The sequence below is a fragment of the Hypanus sabinus genome, chromosome 10 (assembly GCF_030144855.1).
Source record: "Hypanus sabinus isolate sHypSab1 chromosome 10, sHypSab1.hap1, whole genome shotgun sequence".
Classification (NCBI taxonomy): Eukaryota; Metazoa; Chordata; class Chondrichthyes; order Myliobatiformes; family Dasyatidae; genus Hypanus; species Hypanus sabinus.
The window spans coordinates 115,503,492-115,525,235 of record NC_082715.1 but is presented as its reverse complement, the minus strand read 5'-3'; the positions used below and the strand labels follow the sequence as shown (position 1 = coordinate 115,525,235).

At 41.6% G+C, this 21,744-nt stretch overlaps 1 protein-coding gene across 3 annotated transcripts in view; it reads left to right on the top strand.

Annotated features, from left to right (window-relative positions):
* The window catches only part of LOC132401015 (CSC1-like protein 2), a 198,310-nt gene that overhangs the window by 10,374 nt on the left and 166,192 nt on the right, over nt 1–21,744 (top strand). Inside the window, exon 2 of one of the 3 annotated variants that reach the window (XM_059982730.1) lies at nt 3,353–3,469. The exons of the other annotated variants lie outside the window; for them this stretch is intronic. The gene's annotated coding sequence lies outside the window, so the exon portion shown is untranslated. The remainder of the gene's footprint in view (nt 1–3,352; nt 3,470–21,744) is intronic. 3 annotated transcript variants of the gene reach the window in all.

Genomic DNA, 21,744 nt, shown 5'->3' with positions numbered 1-21,744 from the left:
TGAAAAACGCCAAACTTAAATTTGCCGCCAGCAGCAAAAATAACGTCAGCCAGCTGTCAACCTGAAAAATAAAAGGACTATTTCACTGAACAATGAAAACATATGAATATACGTAAAATAATAGGCAATTAAAATATTTATCATACTTGTTCAGGTTGACTCACACCTGACAATGCAGTCGTATTCAGTAGGGATGGATCGATGCTTAGGGGAGTGACCGGGAAGGATAATGTGTTTTTTTTCCTCTCTGAACTCAAAGAAGCGTTTCCCAAACGATGTTTACATTGCGATGATTGCAGAATGTAAATACTCCGAATTTATCATGTCGTGACCTTGTTTGAACTCTCTCAAATTGGGGAAATGAGACAATGTGCCTTTCTGTAAATCTCTGGCAAGCAACGTCAACTTGCGCTCGAATGCCAAAACATCCTCCAACATGTGCAGGGCTGTACGTCCTTACCCCGTTGAAGAGCTGTGTTCAGCGTGTTCAGGTGCGCTGTCATGTCTACCATGAAGTGTAGCTTTTCCAGCCACTCTGGCTGTTCCAGCTCAGGAAAGGTGAGCCCTTTGCTGCCCAGGAAAGTTTTCACTTCTTCCAGACACGCGACAAAGCGTTTCAGCACCTCCCCTCTGGACAGCCAGCGATAGAAACACGTTGTAGCGGTGTGCTACACGCAGTCAGTAAACTGCAGTCAAAGATAGCTTTATTCGAACTAAACAGCCTTGCTTTTAAGCCTCCCTCAACCCGCCCCCCATGGGCGCGGATGCTGCAAAAGACACGTACTCACAAACCCCCGTAGGCTATCTCCCTTAGCCTGAACGCTGGCTAATTGTGAGCCGGTTCGGATGTGTCAGGAAATGGGTCGCCACAACGTCTTATTTAGATTGTACAAGATCACCATAATCTTCAAATTTAGATTTACATTTCAAAAACTAACAAACTAACATAAAATACATTTTAATTAAATACTGACCATGTAGCGGTGTGCTACACGCAGCGCTAAAATTACGACACGGAGTCGGTAACTGCAGTCGAGGGAAAAAACTTTATTCGAAATCTTCAGCCTCACTTTTAAGCCTCCCTCAACCTGCCCCCCATGGCGCAGAGGCTCCAAAGCTCTGTGCTCACAAACCCCCGTAGGCTATCTAATTGTGAGTCGGTTCGGATGTGCCAGGAAAAGGGTCGCCACAACCAATTATTTCCCAAAGCAACAGGGAGCCGCAGCACAGACGTAAAAGAGCCACATGTGGCTCCAGAGCCGCGGGTTGCCAACCCCCGGTATAGACAGATGGTTACTGAGTGCTCTCTTAATCAGGAGAGCCTCTAAACAGGGACAATTCCAGATGAAAGTTTAGGCATTTAAGACTGAGATGAGAAATTTATTTTGTTGGATGGAGATGGTTCAGGAAGGAGGGTGTCGGATTTTTGAATCATGCGGCTCTCTTCCAGGGAAGTTTGGACCTGTACAGAAGGGGTGATCTGTAACTGACCTGGAGGGAGATTAATATCCTTGCGGGAAGGTTTGCTAGTGCTGCTTGGGGGGTGGGTGTTAAAGTAGAGTTGAAGGAGGATGGTAACCAGAGCATCAGAATGGATAGTGGAGAGGTTGTAGATAAAGGTGCTTTTAAGCCTACATACACATTCAGGGATCAAAATACTAAATTTTTGCCAGTTCCTTAAGGTTGTCATAGCTGAGGAGAGGTAGTGGGTATGGTCAAATGTTCTGAGCTGCGTATATTTCATTGTAGGCACTAGTGAGACTTGGTTGCGGGAGAAGCAGGATGGCAGCTCGGTGTTCTGGGCTTCCATCGTTTCAGGCATATAATGGGAGGGATTAAAAGGGGAGGGGTGGCATTACTAGTCAGGGACTGAAGAGCTCTTCTACTGAGGCAATATGACAGAACTAAGGAATAAGAAAGGCATGACACGTTAATGGGATTATATTATAGACTGCCCAACAGTCCATGGGATTTAGAAGGGCAAATTTGTAGAGAGGGAGCAGACTGTTGTAAGAAACATAAGGTTGTGACATTGGTGATTTTTAACTTTCCATGTATTGACTGAGACTCCATACAGTAAAAGGGCTGGATGAGATAGAGTTTGTCATGTGTTCAGGAATGTTTCCTTAATCAATATATAGACATTTCAACTATAGAGAATATGATACCAGGTCCCCCTATTAGGGAAAGGGATGGCAGGTGACAGAAGTTTGTGTATGAAAACACTTTACATCAAGTGATCATAATGCCATTAGTTTCAAGATAATTATGGAGAAGAATAGGTCTAGTCCTCGGGTTGAGTTTCTAAATTGGAAAAGTATCAATTTTAATGGTATCAGAAAGGATCTACCAAGTGTGGATTGGGACATAATGTTTTATGGCAAAGATGTACTTGGTAAATGGGAGGCCTTCAAAACTTAAATTTTTAGAGTACAGACTTTGTATGTTCCTGTCAGAATAAAAGGCAAAGGCATGGATAACAACTTTAAGGAATCTTGGTTTTCAAGAGATAATTAAGGCCCTGGTTAAGAAAAATTGAGATTGTATCCGGTATTGGCAGGAAGGAGCAAATTAGGTACTTGAGTATAAGAAATGCAAGGGAACACATGAGAAGCAAATTAGGAGGACTAAAAGAAGGCATGAGGTTGATCTAGCAGACAAGGTCAAGGAGAATCCCCAAAGCTTCTATAGAGATATTAAAAGCAAAAAGATAACAATAGACAAAATTGGTCCTTTGGTTTGGACTAATTATCTATGCCTGGACATCAGCAGTTTTGATCACCTACATACGGGAAAGATATAAATACAATTGAAAGAATGCAGAGAGAATATACATGGATGTTGCCAGGATTTGAGAATCTGAGTTATAGGGAAAAGGTGAATAAAAGGTTTGTTTATTCCCTGGAGCATACAGTACACATATACATGAGGGGAGATTTTATCAAAGTATAGAAAATTATGCAGTTATAGATAGAGTAAATGCAAGCAAGTTTTTTTTCCACTGAGGTTGTGTGAGATTAGAACTAGAGGTCATGCCAACTTGCATGTCATCAGATAACAGATTTGGAGATACTTTCATGAAGTAGTTCATAAGGTTATTGGATGGGGAGTTTGAGAAGATCCCAACAAATGGCAGGGAGATGCTTCTATTGCCATCAGAATTGAACTTGCTTGCTTTCTTTGTCACTATAGTAGCATTTGAGATCCTTTTCCCAGTGGTCAGATTATAAATCTACCTGAAGTTACTCTCTAGCTCTCTATGGCACTGCAGTAATTTTTTTATCACACCCTAATTTCTGTGTGGCTGGAAGGGTTTTATAATTGTTGCTTCATAACTTGTTTTCTCTTATAGTTGCTGTGTGGTGCAGAAAAATCTGTGCAGTTACTTATTTGGAGAAATTTGAAGTTATGTTTACAGTATACCCTATGTGTTTCTTCTTCCCAATCGATCAGCTGTGCATTTGTACAGGTTAGTGTTTAACTCCATGATAACATAGTTAAGTCAAGTGTCGGAGTGTTGTATGTTTTTCATTACAAGCCAATTTGTCAACTGATTGTGGAAGTGTTTTAATATTAATACATGAGGGTGTGGTGAGTGGCTGTTTTGGTTCTTCCTTTATCCTGTTTAGCCTGTTCCTTCAACTAACTCAATAGGTTTGTGATAGATTAATAAGGACAGTGGCTTTATTTGTAGTTCAGTAAGGAAACTTGATAAATTGGTTTATTATCCTTGTGTGTACTGACGTACAGTGAAAACTTACTGTTTATACAGGATCAATTCATTACAATAGTAATGAAAAATGTTAATATCACAGCCAAGAAATCTGACCAACACTTTTTCAGGAGCTAAAGAAATTTGGCAAGTCCCCGTCGACCCTTTCCAATTTTTATTGATGTGCCATAGAATGCATTCTATCTGAATACATGACAGATTAGTATGACATCTGCTCTTCAAGTGACTGCAAGAAACTGCAGAGTTATGGACACAGCTCAGCTCAGCACATCACAGGAGCCAACCTCCCCTCTAAGCACTCTTGTCTATACCTCTAGCTCTCTAAGTAAAGCAGCCATCCAATCAAAGACCCTACCCACCTTGGACATTCTCTCTTCTCCCCTTTTTCATCATGCAGACATTACAAAAGCCTGAAAGCACATACCACGAGGCTCAAGGACAGCTTCTATGCCACTGATGTCAGACTCTTAAATGGATTACTTTTACGATAAGATGGATTCTCGACCTTACATTCTACCTTGTTATGATCTTGCATTTTATTGTTTAACTGCACTGCACTTCTTTGGTAGCTTTTACACATTATTCTGCATTATTGTTTTAACTTATTGTAGCTGAAGTGAACTGTGTAATGATTTGATCTGCATGATCTGTACGCAAGACAAAATTTTCACTGTATCTTGGTACATGTGATAATAAACCAACACTAGTACATTGAGATAGTGCACAGTAAAACAGTAAGCGTGCAGAGTAAAGTGTTATGGTCACAGTGAAGTGCAAGTAGACAGTAAGGCGCAAGGCTGTATTGAGGTTGAGTGAAGTCAAGACTCCATTTTATCATTCTAAGAAACTGTATATAATCTAACAATTGGATAGAAGCCATCCTTGAGGCAGGAGCTACGTGCTTTCATGCTTATTTTTATCTTGTACCCAATGGGAGGGGAGAAGAGAGAATGTCTGGGATGAGAGAGAGCTTTAATTTTGCTGTCTGCTTTACTGAGGCAATGAGAAGTTAAGATAGAGTCCATGAAGCAGTGCTGGTTTCTGTGGACATAACTGCAGTTTCTTATGGTCATTGACAGAATAGTTGCCATTCCAAGCCATGATGTGTCTGAATAGGATGTTTTTCATGTGCATGTGCACCGCCCCTCCCCTTCCTGAAGTCAGTGACCAGTTCTTTTGTTCTGCTGACATTGAGAGGAAGATTTGTTTTCATCAGGAAACTTGGTAATGGAGTCATGGAAGTTAAGTATCTAATTATAAAGATCTGACATGTGAGTAGGTTGGATGCTTTCAGTGTAGATTCTAGTGGACAGAAGATATTTATCTGATTTTTAACAATAGGATATCCTTTCTGGGTACAGAGGACCATTAAGGACCCACATCAAAGCTCACGTCTCTCAACAGGAGCTATGGAGTATCTAAGTAACTCCTGTGAAGAAGCTCTTGACTTCCTTAAAAAAAGGCACCAGGACTAGTGTACATGGATGAACTAATCTACTAGTGTACATGGAGATCCATGGACTAACTAATCTCAGATGCAAAGTACTGTTTGATTAGAAACTACATTGTGACTTCGGTTAGATGAGGTGCTGCTATAGGTAAATGGCTCTTCGGACTCCCAACTTGCCCTGGTCCACCAAAATCTCAACATTAAATGGTGGGTGGGAAGAATACAGTTTCAACAATGCAACATGTGCAAATTCTTCAGTGTTATCAAAACTACATTTCCTGAGCTACATCAAAGACTGCATTGTTTCTGTTTCATGCACCCATGCTGAGCTCGTCATTTTCACCAACTTTGCCTCCATCTTCCCCCGCCATTAAATTCACTCGGTCCATTTTTTGACACCTCCTTCACCTTTCTCTATTTCTGTCTTCCTCTCTGGAGACAAACTGGCAGCCAACACCTTTATAAACCTACTGATTCCCATGGTTATTGTGCCTATACCTCTTCCTGTAAAAATGCTATTGCCATTTCTCATTTCCTTCATCTCTGCCATATCTGTTTCCAGGATGAGGCTTTCCTTACCCGGACATCAGAGATGTACTTCAAAAAGCAAGGTTTTCCTTCCTCCACCTTTGATGCTGCCCTCACCCACATTTCCTCGACATCTGTGCTCACCCCATCTTTCCACCACTTTAACTAGACTAGAGTTCCTCTTGTCCTCACCTACCACCCCCTGAGTCTCTGCATCCAATATATCATTGTCTGCAATTTCCATCATCTTCAACAGGATCCTACCACCAAATACATCTTTACTTCCCTTCTCCCATTCTCTGCTTTCTGCAGGGATCTGTGATTCCCCTGTCCATTTGTTCCTCCCCACTAATCTCTCTCCTGGCACGTCTGTAGCAACAGATATACTACACTTGCCCATTTACCTCCTCCCTCACCTTCATTTGGGGCACCAAACAGTCCTTCCAGGTGAGGCAACATTTCACCTGCGAGTTGTCTATTGTATCTGATGCTCCCGATGTGGTTTAATTTGGTGAGACACAATGTAAATTGAGGAAACTACTTAGTCGAGTACCTCCGCTCAATCTGCCAAAAGCAGAATTTCCTGGTGGCCAACCATTTTAATTCCTGTTCCCATTCCTGTTCCGACATGACAGTGCATAGCCTCCTCTTTTGCCAATATGAGACCATACTGAGTGTGGAGGAGCAGCATTTCATATTCCATCTAGGAAGCCTCCAACCTGATACCATGAACATCAATTTCTCCTCCTGGTAATTTTCCCCCCTTCCCCTTCACTCTCCCATTCCCCACTCTGGCTTCATACCACCTCTTCTCACCTGCCTATCACCCCCTCCTAGTGTCACCCATTCTTCCCTTTCTCCTATGGTCCATTCTCCTCTCCTCTCAGATTCCTTATGTAACCCCCTGGGTCGCCTCAGGCTCGCTCAGCTCGTTCTTGTCTAGGGGGAGCAGCCTTCAGCCCCGCCAAACTGGGTAATCAGCTGGTGTGGATGGTGTGTGATGTCCCCGCCTCACCCAAAAACAGACAGTATACCATATGCGATTAAATGAGTACAATTTATAAAGGTTACTATAACTAAGTGATTAATAACGATACAGTATATATGAAGAGAAAATTAAAGAAAAGGCGCCAAACTTATCAAAGTCCAAACCACTTCGTGCACAGCCGTTGGAGCTCAATTTCTGAAGTCTTCTGGCCACCATTCGATCCCCTCCGAACTCCTCGACTCGCAGCTCAGGACCCTCCGAACTCCTCGGACTCTCCAAACAGCTCAGGACCCTCCGAGTGGTCAACCAAGCACATCTAGCTTCATCCCCCCCCCCCCTCGTCGGAGAATCTCCCGGCCTCGGACCCCCTTTTGGGGTCCGATCCTCGCCCAGCTTAGAGCATTGCGTCCTCTCTCTCGACCCCCTCGCGCCGATCTGCCCAAAAGCCCGTCAACAAAAGCTTACAGACTCAGAAGAAAGAACATTAGTCCCCATTTGGTTTACAAAGGAATACCATTCTCGTTATCAGTAAATTAGCATTCCTGCTAGTTAACAAAAAAGAAGAAACCCTCTTTACACTTATTCACCCACCAGGCTTCACCTATCAACTTCTTGCTGGTCCTCCTTCCCATCCCCCAACCTTTTTATTCTGGCATATTCCCCCTTCCTTTCTAGTCCTGATGAAGAATCTTGGCCCGAAATGTCAACTGTTTATTCATGTCCATAGATGCTGCTTGACATGCTGAGTTCCTCCAGTATTTTCTGTGTGTTGCTCTATCAAAACTATCTGTTGCCCAAAATCTGAGGTTCAGTTCGCTGAGGGCCATGAACAAAGGGGAAAAAAGGCTATCGGTTGTTGATTAGTGCCCATACTCTTTGTGGTCCATCACCTAATACACTGGCCCAGGCTTATCGCTATGTCAGATGAAATACTGATGTTGGCTGAAAATGGATGAAGCCAAGGAATCAAATAATATTCCCACAGAATTCTTGAATATTGATAAAGAAGAACTTTAGGTGCAGAGTGATAATCAGATCTCCCACATCTGGAAAGAAGTGGATGTGCTAAATGATTCTGATGTTACATGATCAATGTGGGTAATGCATCAGCAAGTCTTTAAGGTTAACAGCTAAGTTATTTCTATCAAAAGACTATGGATATGTCAAGAAGCCACTATGTGACTCGTAGGGAACATCTTTAATCCATTTGGAACATTCAAAACTGAATATCAATAACAGTAGTAGTGTATTTCCCATCTATGATGATGCCCTGTCCAAGCCACTTGGGCAAGCCTACCAGAACTTGAATCTACCAGAACAGGTAGTTGATACTGATGAACAAGTGTGACATTTTCCCTTGCACAATTACTTGAGCTTAAGGATAAGGGGCTTGTTAGCATCTTAGTTGCATCTGGTGCAAATATGCTAAATTGCTCAAGGATGAGGTGCTGGTAAGTGCATGTTTTTAGCTGATGCATATATTGCACTTGGGATTGCATGTGTATTAATAGAGGTGGTCATAGTGATTAAGAATAGGCTAATATATTTAGTTTAGAGGATGTTTTTAATGTGGTGATATGTGCAATACATACAGTAATAACCAGAATACCAACACTCCCATTTCCTGCTTAAATGTTCACAGGTAATCAAAATTGAACCATCCTAATGTGAGTGTATTTGATTACATTGCTACTTTAAGCAGTTGTTATTTGTGGCTTCCCCGATTGACTGCCGTGATCCTTGACGATTTTACCAATTTTGTCAGTTCCCATATGCCTCTCCATTGTCTGAGGTTGCAATATGTGCGGTCTAATCCTGTTCATCCTGTAATTGCCAGGGCGGTGGGGGTAGAGGCAGTTCAGGGAAAAGGGAAAACTGTAGAGAGAGTAGCAGAGGTAAGAAACTTCTTCCTTTTTTAAACTCCCCACTTTGTACCTGAAACAAATATAATTGTTATATTGTCAACTGAGCTAAAATGGCCCAAATACATTAATGTACCTATAATAATGATATTACTCCAATACCCAACCGCAATTGCTCCTTCAAGTCTCCTACAACCAGACTAAACACGTGTAAATCGAGGGCTTTACCTTGCTACCCTGAGATATCCCAGCCTCCAATGACAGGGTGTGACTAATGGTAGTCAGAGAGGACCCATAGCCTCCAAAAGCTGACAGTATATCTGAAGTTGCAATTTAAAAGCTATTACAATTGAAATAATTTTTAGGATTGAAATATTTTGTAAACAATGAATGTAATCATTTAAAAATATTTAATATTTTTAATTACAGTGGATTTCAGTTAAATGAGTCATTGGTTAATTGGGGAAACTGCTTATTTGGGATAACTCTTAAAGAACAAAGACTAATTGAGAAAATAGTCATGATTTCCTTCATTTATTTTGGACACTGTGCCACTTAATTGGGACAGGAAACTTGCCAAACACTTTCTAACTAGTTTAGCATCAGTCGTGTGCACTTGTGTGACTGTTGGACACTACACTGTACTCAGTTATGTCTGCTTGAATTCAAAAAGCAGTGATTTTTGTCATTGATGGTGGGAAATAAGCAGTACAATAATTCAAAACTGTTTTGCTCTCTATGGTTTCAAGCATTCAGGCTTGGAGAGGCCAGAAACGGCCAGAGTAAAAATGGAGTGATTGTACTACCTCAATTTAGGAAGTACGAAGAACTTGAAGGTATCATAACTTGTTCTGAATGTTACAATAAAGTGAAAATTTGGTGGATGCAATCGTCAAAAGCATTGTATGAAGGCTATCCATTACCTGCACTAGGTGTCAGTGAGATTTTATTCATTTACAGCCAAGCAAAAGAACACAGCAGAGTGTACACTGCACAATTTCCTCCATTGGTAATAGTTTTTTTTTGTAATTTATTTTTTATTGAAGTTCATCATCACACAAACATTTCCATAAGATGTATTTCAGATACTGTGCATATATTTATTCATATTTGCCACAAATCTTCATATAATATTTATCTGAGGTATATGCTTATAGAAAAGAGAGGAAAGAAAGAACAAGCAAAAGGAGAAAACTATGTACAAGTAGGGAGTGATTGTACTGTAGTAGTATTGGTAATGTTCTGACTTGTTCACTATTTCATTTAAATAATTTGTTACATAGTTAAATGGTTGTGTGTCTTTTTTAAATGTGCCTTTTAAACTAATTCCATGAAATTTCAGTTAATTGGGGCAGCCGCTTGTCCTGATGTGCCTTAATTAATTGTAATCCACTGTATTTGTGAAGGGAATTTGTTTTCCATTTTACCCCTTCATTATCCATTGAAATCAACATGGTCTCCATTCATGCACCAACTCCCAACATCTGCAGGCAGTTCTCTCCTGTGTAATTTCTGACAAGACTGGGTTTTGCCACTTACTGGGTCTTGACTGTCATGTTCGATGGTACTAATCAACATCTGGAAGTCCCCAGAATACTTTCAAACTGCTGAATACTGACTGCAGTGTCTGCCCCAAATGTTACCTTAGCAATTCAGAAGAATATTTTATATCCATGAAGTTTTCATAATCTGCTGTTTGTTTCTGTAGATACCATTCACAGCGTACAGACTGTTAAATATATAGTTATTATAGCGACCAGGCTGTTGTTGGACCCTTTAAAGGTTATTGAATGAATATATATTGGAGGCTGGTTGAAAATCCATGGTATGGTATAGGAAGATTATTCTGCACAATGAGGTAATGCATTCTAAATACTAACCACTCATTGTGTTTAAGTTTTTATGAAGTTTATTGGATAATATATTCAGAAATATATATTTTCTTTGCTGACTCGAATAACTTGGGTCACTTCCAGTTGATCAATATTTTATTGAATACTTGTGGCAAATGTAGAAGGAAATCATTTTGGTTAATTTCCATGAGACATAGGAACAGAATTAGACCATCTGGTCCATCGAGTCTGCTCCGCCATTCAATCAGTCAATCGATTTTCTTTTTTATTCCCCCCTTCTTTTTCTTCTCCTCCTCCTCAACCCCGGTTCCTGGCCTTCTCCCCGTAACCTTTGATGCCATGTCCAATCAAGAACCTATCAATCTCTACATACAAACAAGCTGGAGGAACTTGGCAGGTCGGGCTGCATCCATGGAAACGAGCAGTCAACGTTACCACGGATGCTGCCTGACCTGCTGAGTTCCTCCAGCTTGTTTGTACGTGTTGATTTGACCACAGTATCTACAGTGTACTTTGTGTTTACCTATCAATCTCTGCCTTAAATACACCCAACAACCTGGCTTCCACAGCTGCATAGGGCAACAAATTCCACAAATTCACCACCCTTTGGCTAAAGAAGTTTCTCCGCATTTCTGATTTGAAAGGGTGCCTGTCTATCATGAGGCTGTGCCTTTTGTCCTAGACTCTCCCACCATGGGAAACATCCTTTCCATATCTACTCTGTCTAGGCCTTTCAACATTCAAAAGGTTTCAAAGAAATCCCCCCTTGTCGTTCTGAATTCCAGCAAATACAGACCCAGAGCCATCAAACGTTCTTCCTATGATAACCCTTTCATTCCCAGAATCATCCTTGTGAGCCTCCTCTAGACCCTCTCCAATGCCAGCACATCTTTTCTAAGTTGAGAGGCCCAAAACTGTTCACAATACTCAAGGTGAGGCCTCACCAGTACCTTATAAAGCCTCAACATCACATCCTTGCTCTTGTATTCTAGACCTCTTGAAATGAATGCTAAAATGGCATTTGCCTTCCTCACCACTGACTCAACCTGCAAGTTGACCTTTAGGATGTTCTGCACAAGGACTCCCAAATCCCTTTGCTTCTCAGATTTTTGGATTTTCTCCCTATTTAGAAAATAGTCTGCACATTTATTTCTACTACCAAAGTTCATGACTGTGCATTTTCCAACATTGTATTTCATTTGCCACTTTCTTGCCCATTCTTCTAATCTGTCTAAGTCCTTCTGCATCCTGTCTATTTCCTCAACACTACCTGCTCCTCTACCAATCTTCGTGTCATCTGCAAACCTGGCAACAAAGCCATCTATTCCATTATATTAATCATTTATATACAGCATAAAAAGAAGTGGTACCAACACCAACCCATACAGAACACCACTAGTCAATGGCAGTCAACCAGAAAAGGATCCTTTTATTCCCACTGCTGCTTCCTACCAATCAGCCAATGCTATAGCCATCTTAGTAACTTTCCTGTAATACCATGGGCTCTTAACTTGGTAAGCAACCTCATGTGTGGCACCTAGTCAAAGGCCTTCTGAAAGTCCAAATATACAACATCCACTGCATCCCCTTTATCTATCCTACTTGTAATCTTAAAGAATTCCAACAGGTTTGTCAGGCAGGATTTTCCTTGAAGGAAACCATGCTGACTTTGTACTATCTTGTCCTGTGTCACCAAGTACTCCATCACCAAATCCTTAACAATTGACTCTAACTTCTTTCCAGCCACCGAGGTCAGGGCTAACTTGACAATTTTCCAGTCCTCAGACATCTCCTGCATTCTTGTGTCGCTGTTAAAGAGGGCAAAGCTTTAACTTTTCATTACAAATCTAATTATTGCATTCTTTATTCAGCGTGTCCCTGTGGGAAATCAGCCAAATGTGGTTACAATCTTATTCACCACTAACATAATTTCAATCTCGGTAATACTACCTGTTTTACTTAGCGAACCAGGCCCTATTAAATATTGCACATACTACTATTTTCCTCCAGTGCTAGAAATATAAACTAATTTCTGAATAAAAATTACCTTCATGGTGCAGTTTTTGCCAGGATACTGACTCACCAGCAGTTGGACCTTCCTTTCAGGTTGGAAAGGAGACCAACATCTCGGTGACAGGAGTTTCTGGATGGTAATGAGCCTCTGACTAAACAAAGGATTTATTTAATTATTACCTACCGCTATCTCATTCCATTCCTTCTCAAATTGATTTTCCATGTTTGCCCTTGATTTTTATGTTCCATATATACTTGTATGATTCGCCTTCTGATGGGAAACTAAAGTAATATAAAGTTCCACTGCTTAGTGGTTTATGTAAAACACATTCTCCCACACACCACCCAGCTCAGTTCTTGCCTGGACCTGCTGAAACAAAAGGTAAAAAACATTGTCTTATTTTCCCATTGATGCTGATTGATGCAGTTTACAGTGCCTATAAAAAGAAATCACCCCCTTGCAAGTCTTCATGTTTTATTTTACAACATTGAATCACTGTGAATTTAATTTGCCTTTTTTTGATATTGTTTCACAGAAAAAAAAACTCTTGAGTCAAAATGAAAACATATCTCTACAAAGTGCTAACAAGAGAAAATCTGCAGATGCTGGAAATCCGGGCAACACGCACAAAATGCTGGAGAAATTCAGCAGGCCAGGCAGCTTCTATGGGGAGAAAAAAAGTACAGTTGATGTTTCAGGCAGAAACCCTTCGGCAGGACTTCCAGCCAAAAATGTCAACTGTACTCTTATCCATGGATGCTTCCTGGCCTGCTAAGTTCCTTCAACACACACAAAATGCTGGTGGAACACAGCAGGCCAGGCAGCATCTATAGGGAGAAGCGCTGTCGACATTTTGGGCTGAGACCCTTCGTCAGGACTTTTGCCAATCACCTTTCCAGCTCTTAGCTTCATCCCATCCCCTCCGGTCTTCTCCTTATCTTTTCTCATTTCCCTCTCCCCCTCCTACTTTCAAATCTCTTAGTATCTTTCCTTTCAGTTAGTCCTGACGAAGGGTCTCGGCCTGAAATGTCGACAGTACTTCTCCCTATAGATGCTGCCTGGCCTGCTGTGTTCCACCAGCATTTTGTGTGTATTGTTTGAATTTCCAGCATCTGCAGATTTACTCATGTTTGCTGCTAAGTTCCTTCTATATTTTGTGTGTGTTTCTCTACAAAGTGATGTAAATGAATTACAAATGTAGCACAAAATAATTGATTGTATTAGTATTTACGCCCGCCCCCTTAATAAGACACACCAAATCATCACTGCTGTAGCCAATTGGTTTTAGAAGTCACATAATTAGTTAAATGAAGATCACCTGTGTGCAGTTGAGGTATTTCAATTGATCATAGTAAAAAAAATATATCTATCTGGAAGGTCCAACTGCTGATGAGTCAGTATCCTAGCAAAAACTACACCATAAGGTTAAAAAAAACACTCCCAATCAACTCTGCAGAAAGGGTTTTCAAAAGCACAAGGCAGGAAATGGTTACAAAAAAATTTCCAAGTCACTGAATATCCCTTGGAGTACAGTTAAGTCAATTATCAAGAAATGGAAAGAATATGGCACAGCTTTAATCTGCCTAGAGCAGGCCATCTTCAAAAACTGAGTGACCCTGCAAGAAGGGGACTAGTGAGGGAGACAACCAAGAAACTGATGACAATTCTGGAGGAGTTACAAATGTCAGAAGCTGAGATGGGAGAGACTGTGCATACAACAGCTGTTGCCTGGGTGCTTCACTAGTTGCAGCTTTATGGGAAAGTGGCAAAGAGAAAACCATTGTTGGGGGGAAGCTCACATAAAATCTCAGCTAGAGCAACACGCTGCAGGAACTCAGCAGGTCAGGCAGCATCCGTGGAAACGAACAGTCAACGTTTCGAGCCGAGACACTTCGTCCTGTCTCAGCTAATTTGCCCGAAAGCATATGCGAGTCTCTGAAGTCAGCTGGAAGAAGGTTCGATGGTCTGATGAAACCAAAATTGAGGTTTGCCGTCAGATTAAGCATTGGCAAATGTAAGCCAAGCACTGCACATCATCAAAATCATACCATCCTTAACATGAATCACAGACGTGGTTGCATCATGCAGTGGGAGTGCTTCACTGCAGCAGGCCCTGGAAGGCTTTTGAAGGTAGAGAGTAAAATTAACGCAGCAAAATACAGGGAAATCCTGGAGGAAAACCTGATGTAGTCTGCAAACTAACTGCAACTTGGGAGAATATTTTGTTTTCTAGTAAGACAATGACCCCAAGCATAAAGCCTTAAAAACAAAGTTAATGTCCTGGAGTAGACAAGTCAGAATTCAGACCTCAATCTAATTGAGAATTTGTGACGGGACTTGAAAAGTGCTGTTCACTCACAATCCCCATGCAGTCTGATAAAGCTTGTAGTTTTGTGAAGATGGTGAAAAATTGCTGTGTCTAGATGTACAAAGCTGTTGGAGACCTATCCACAGAGACTGAAGGCTGTAATTGCTGCCTATGGTTTATCCGCTAAATACTGACTTGAAGGGAGCGAGTACAATTATTTTGTAATTTAGATCACTTTATAGAGATCTGTTTTCACATTAACATGAAAGTCTTTTTTTCTGTTGATCAGTGCCAAATTTTAAATCCACTGTGATTCAGTGTTGTAAAACAATAAAACATGAAAACTTCCAAGAGAGGTAAATATTTTTTGTAGGCACTGTATTTTTCTGCATTGCTTTTCAAAAGACCAATAAACAGCTTGCAGCACTTCCCATAAGCCCAGCATGTCCAGAAGTAGCTTCTGGCAAGAATATTTGTAGTGTATTCTCTTGCCAATCAAGTGGAGTATTTTGTCCTGGATGGTGTGCTGCTTGAACTTAATTGGCACTGCTACTCATCTGGTTATATTCCATCATGTTAACTGACTCGGAACAGCTTTTCCATACTGTTAGCAGACTTGCGAACTAACAAGATTTATTTTTCTTGCATCCTCTTCCCAAAGCTGCATCTACATTCTCAGACTCTTAATTCTTCTCTTGGTTATTCTGTTCAAATCAGAATCAGGTTTAATGTGACTGCCATATGTTGTGAAATTTGTTAACTTAGTGGCAGCAGTGCAATGCAATACATGATAATATATATTTTAAAATAAATCAATTACAGTGTCTTTAGGTATTAAATATTTAAATTAAAAATAGTACAAAATTAGAAATTCTTTAAGAAGTGTGGTAGTGTTCAGGGATTCAGGGTCCATTTTGGAATTGGATGACAGAGTGGAAGAAGCTGTTCCTGAATCGCTGAATGTGTGCCTCCTTCCTGACGGTAACAGTGAGAAAAGGGTGATGAGAGTCGTTAATGATGGACACTATCTTTCTGAGACATTGCTCCTTGAAGTTATCTTGGACACTATGGAGACTAGCACCCAAGAAGGAGCTGACTAATTTTTCAACTTTCTGTAGCTTCTTTTGGTCCTGTGCAGTAGCCCTCTCTCTCCCCCCCCCCCCCCCCCACATACCAGACAGTGATGCACTCCGTCAGAATGCACCCAACAGTATATCGGTAGAAGTTTTTGAGTATCTTGGGTAACAAACCAAATCTCTTCAAACTCATAATGAAATATAGCTACTGTCTTGCCGCCTTTATAGCTGCATCAATATGTTGGGGCAAGGTTAGCTCCTCAGATATTAACACACAGGAATTTGAAATTGCTCACTGTCTCCATTCTGATCCCTTCACGAGGATTGGTTTGTGATCCCTCACTCTACCCACAATCATCTCTTTGGTCTTGCTGCTGTTGAGTGCAAGATAGTTGTTATGACACCAATCAACTAGCTAGTATATCTTGCTCCTGTATCCTGTACACCTTCTCATCTCCATCTGAGATTCTGCCAACTATGGTGTATCATCAGCAAATTTATACATGATATTTGAGCCACACAGTCATGGGTATAAAGAGAGTAGAGCAGTGGGCTGAGCATACATCCCTGAGGTGCACCAGTGTTGATTGTCAGTGAGGAGTTATTCCATCACATTATTGACTCGAACAGCTTTCCATTATTGCTTTAGCACTTTTTGTATTGCAATCTGTTTAGCATTGTTGAATTTATTACCAACTGACATACTGTTTCCTCTGTGTTTTATGTAAGCAAGGATGTCAGAATCAGGATTATTATCACTGGCATAAGTCAGGAAATTTGTTGTTTTGTGGCAGCAGTAACTGCAAGACAAAGTTACTATAACTTGTGTTGAAAGAATAGAGGAAGTGTGATATAATATTTATGGACGATTCAGAAAGCTGATGATGGAGGGGAGAAGTCTGTTGCTAAGTATTGAGTGTATGTCTTCAGGCTCCTGTGCCACCTCCCTGATGATAGTGATGAGAAGAGAACATGTCCCAGATGGTGAATGTCCTTAGTGGTGGAGGCCACTTTCCTGAGGCATCACCTCTTGAAGATCTCCTTGATGGAGAGGAGGACTGTGCCTGTGGATTTGGCTAAGTCTACAACCCTTTTGCAGCCTCTTGTGGCCTTGTGCATTGGAGCCTTCGTACCAGGCGGTGATGCAACCAGTTAGAATGCTCTCCACAGTACATCTGTAGAAATTTACTGGAGTTTTTTGATGACATACCAAACCTCCTCAACTCCTAAATGCATATAGCTGCTAGTGTGCCTCTTTGTAATTGCATCAACATGTTGGGCTCAGGATAGATCCTTTGATATTTTGATATCCAAGAGCTTGAAGCTGCCCACCCTTTCTATTACTGACCCCTCAATGAGGACTAATGTGTGTTCTCCCAAGATCCCCTTCCTGGAATCTGCAATTAATTCCTTGGTCTTACTGATGATGAGTCCAAGGTTTTTGTCGCAACACCTCTTAACTAGACGATCCATCTTAAGCTCGTACACTGGTTCATTATCATCTGAGGTTCTACCAACAGCTGTGGTGTCATCGATGAATTTATAGATGCTGCTTGAGCTCTGCCTAGCCACGGAGTCATTAACGTATATAGCCTGGAGCAGTGGGTTAAGCACACATCCTTGGTGTACCATTTTTGTTTGTCAGTGAGGACTGATCCACACTCTCTGTGGTCTTCTGACAAGGAAGTCAGGGATCCAATTGCAGAGAGAAGTTTTGAAGCTTGCTGATAAGTACTGAGGGGATGTTGAAAAATGAGATGTAAACAATAAACATAGGTATTGCTATTGTCCAAGTGGAGAGCCAGTGAGATGGCGCCTGCTGTAGACCTGTTGTTGTGGTAGGCAAATTGCAGAGGGTCCAGGTTCTTGCTCAGGCAGGAGTTTATTGTAGCTGTGACTAACAATCTTCATCACAGTAGATGTGAGTGCTATCACCCTGCCCTACTTGGGTAACATGATTGATGCCCTTTTGTAGTAGTTGGGAACTTTTGACTGCAGCACTGAAAAGTTGATAATATCCTTGAACACTCCAGTGAGTTGTTTAACACATTTTCAGTATCCTTTGAAGTATAATATTAGGGCCTGATGCCTTGTGTGGGTTCACCCTTTTGAAGGATGTTCTCACAGTGGACTCCAAGATGGAAATCATAGGGTCGCCAGATGCTGTGGAGATTCAAACAGATGTCATTTTATTCTCCCTTTCAAAGTGTGCGTAAAAGGTGTTGAGCTCATCAAGTGAAACATACAGCTATTTATGTGGTAGGTTTCGCCTTGTAGGAGGTAATGGCCTGCAAACCCTACCAGAACTGGCATGTAGCTTATTGTGTCTAACTTCACATGGAATTACATTTTCACTCTTCTGATAGCCTTCTATTAGTTGTACCTGGACTACTTGTAGGATTCTAGATCACTGGTCTTGAATACCACAGACCTAGCCCTCAGCAAACTGTAAATCTTATGGTTCATCCATGGTTTCTTGTTTGACTATATTCAGTATATTCTTGAAGGCACACATTCATCCACATACAGTAGGTCTTGGTGATGTTGGGGATGACTGTTATGTTCTTGAATGTGATCTAGATTATCAATTCAAAGTAATCCTGTAAGCACTCTTCCATGGTCGTCACCACTGATGCTGTGGTCACTAGTCCTGCCTGTATACCAGGATTAAAAGTACAGCATCCTGGTATAAGTGATAACGACAGATCTGAGATCTGTGTGTTAGCGTTGACAGAAAGGTTTTTGGGGTTTTAGGAGAATTGTCATTTGCCACAGGATACCCAGTCTATTGAAGGCATGATATTTATGTAACTGATCCAGTTGAGTTTTTGGTCAGTAATAATCAATAGAATATTGATGGTAATGTAGTTGACTGTCAAGTAAGTGTACATGCATAGGTTTATTTAGGAAATCTTTCTGTAACTTTTTGTATTGTCTGTTTTACTGTTTTTCATCCCGTGCCTGACTGTTGTCTAGGTCTTGCTGTGTACTTCATTTGCTGTGGAGTTGAGTAGAATCTTTTGAAATATCCATACTCATGAAATCTTGGCCATCAGTGATGGAATGCAGTCAAAGAGTTCTGCCCAGATTAGAATCAGAATCAGGTTTATTATCACCAGCATGTGACGTGAAATTTGTTAACTTAGCAGCAGCAGCAGTTCAATGTAATAGGTAAAATAGAAAAAATAATAATAAATGAAATAAAATAGTAATAAATAAGTAAATCAATTACAGTATATGTATATTGAATAGATATTAAAAGGTGCAAAAAAAAACAGTATTTTTTTTAAGGTGAAGTAGTGTCCAAAGATTCAATGTCCATTTAGTAATCAGTTGGCAGAAAGGAAGAAGCTGTTCCTGAATCACTGAGTGTGTGCCTTCAGGCTTCTATACCTCCTGCCTGATGGTAACAGTGAGAAAAGGGCATGCCCTGGGTGCTGGAGGACCTTAAAAATGGACGCTGCCTTTCTGAGACGCTGTTCCCTAAAGATGTCCTGGTAATCTGTAGGCTGGTACTCAAGTTGCAGCTGATTAGATTTACAACCCTCTGCAGCTTCTTTTGGTCCTGTGCAGTAGTGCCCCCCCTCCCCCCCAATATCAGACAGTGATGCAGCCTATCAGATCCTCTCCACAGTACATCTATAGAAGTTTTTGAGTGTATTTGTTGACATACCGAATCTCTTCAGACTCCCAATAAAGTATAGCCGCTGTCTTGCCTTCTTTATGACTACATCGATATGCTTTCCGCAGGGATCGCTCCCTATGCGACTCCCTTGTCCATTCATTTTCCCCGCCCCCCCCCATCCCTTCCCACCGATCTCTCTCCTGGCACTTATCCTTGTAAGAGGAACAAGTGCTACACCTGCCCTTACACTTCCTCCCTCACCACCATTCAGGGCCCCAGACAGTCCTTCCAGGTGAGGCGACACTTCACCTGTGAGTCGGCTGGTGTGGTATACTGCATCCGGTGCTCCCGGTGCAGCCTTTTATATATTGGTGAGACCCGACGCAGACTGGGAGACCGTTCTGATGAACACCTACGTTCTGTCCGCTAGAGAAACCAGGATCTCCCAGTGGCCACATATTTTAATTCCACGTCCCATTCCCATTCTGATATGTCTATCCATGGCCTTCTCAACTATCAAAATGAAGCCACACTCAGGTTGGAGGAACAACACCTTATATTCTGTCTGGGTAGCCTCCAACCTGATGGCATGAACATTGATTTCTCTAATTTCTGTTAATGCCCCTTCTCCCCTTCTTACTCCATCCTTGATTTGTTTATTTCCCCCCTCCCTTTTTTTCTCTCTCTCTGCCCATCACTTTTTGCCTGTTCTCCATCTCCCTCTGGTGCTCCCCTCCTTCTTCCTTTCTCCCTAGGCCTCCCGTCCCATAATCCTTTCCCTTTTCCAGCTCTGTATCCCTTTTGCCAATCACCTTTCCAGCTCTTGGCTTCACTCCACCCCCTCCTGTTTTCTCCTATCATTTAGGAATTCCCCCTCCCCCTCCTACTTTCAAATCTCTTATTACCTTTTCTTTCAGTTAGTCCTGACGAAGGGTCTCAGCCAGTAACGTCAACAGTGCTTCTTCCAATAGATGCTGCCTGGCCTACTGCATTCCACCAGCATTTTGTGTGTGTTGGTTGATATGTTGGGTCCTCAGAGACCTTGACACCCAGGAACTTGAACCTGCTTCTGATTCCTCTATGAATATTCGTATGTGTTCCTTTGTCTTACCCTTCCTGAAGTCCACAGTCAGCTCTTTTGTCTTACTGACATTGAGTGCCAGGTTGTTGCTGTTTCACCACTCCACTAGTTGGCATATCTCACTCCTGTATGCCCTCTCATCACCACCTGAGATTCTACCAACAATGGTTGTATCAGCAGCAAATTTATAGATGCTATTTGTGTTATGCCTAGCCACACAGCATGTGTATATAGAGAGAAGAGCAGTGGGCTAAGCACACACCCCTGAGGTGCGCCACTGTTGATAGTCAGTGAAGAGGAGATGTTATCACCAATCCGCACTGATTGTGGCCTTCTGGTTAGGAAGTAGAAGATCCAATTGCAGAGGGAGGTACAGAGGCCCAGGTTCTGCAACTTCTCAATCAGGATTGTGTGGAATGATGGTATTAAATGCTGGGCTATAGTCAATGAACAGCATCTTGACATAGGTGTTTGTATTGTCCAGGTGGTCTAAAGCCTTATAAAGAGCCATTGAAATTGTGCCTGTCATTGATCTATTGTGGCAATAGGCAAATTGCAATGGTCCGGGTTCTTGGTGAGGTAGGAGTTCAGTCTAGTCATGACCAACCTCTCTAAAGGATTTCATTGCTGTCGATGTGAGTGCTACTGGGTGATAGTCGTTAAGGCAGCTCACATTATTCTTCTTTGGCACTAGTATAATTGTTTCCTTTTTGAAGCAAGTGGGAACTTCTGCCCGTAGCAGTGAGAGGTTGAGAATGTCCTTGAATACTCCCGCCAGTTGATTTACACAGGTTTTCAGAGCCTTGCTTTCTGCCTTGGGATGGTTCACTCTCTTTAAAGACAGCCTAGCATTGGCCCCTGAGTCAGAGATCACGGGTGCAGCAGGGATCTTCACAGCTGTAGTTGTGTTCTCCATTTCAAAGCAGGCATAGAGGCGTTGAGTTCATCTGGTAGTGAAGTATTGCTGCCATTCATGCTATTGGGTTTTACTTTGTGAGAAGTAATGTCTTGCAAACCCTGGCAGAGTTGCCATGCATCCGATGTCACCTCCACCTCGTTCGAAATTGTCTCTTCACCCTTGAAATAGCCCTCCATAAATCATACCTGGTTTTCTGGTACAAGCCTGAATGCCACAGATCGAACCTTCAGCAGACGACGTACCTCCTGGTTCATCCACAGCTTTCGGTTTGGGAATGTACAGTAGGTCTTTGTAGGCACACACTCAT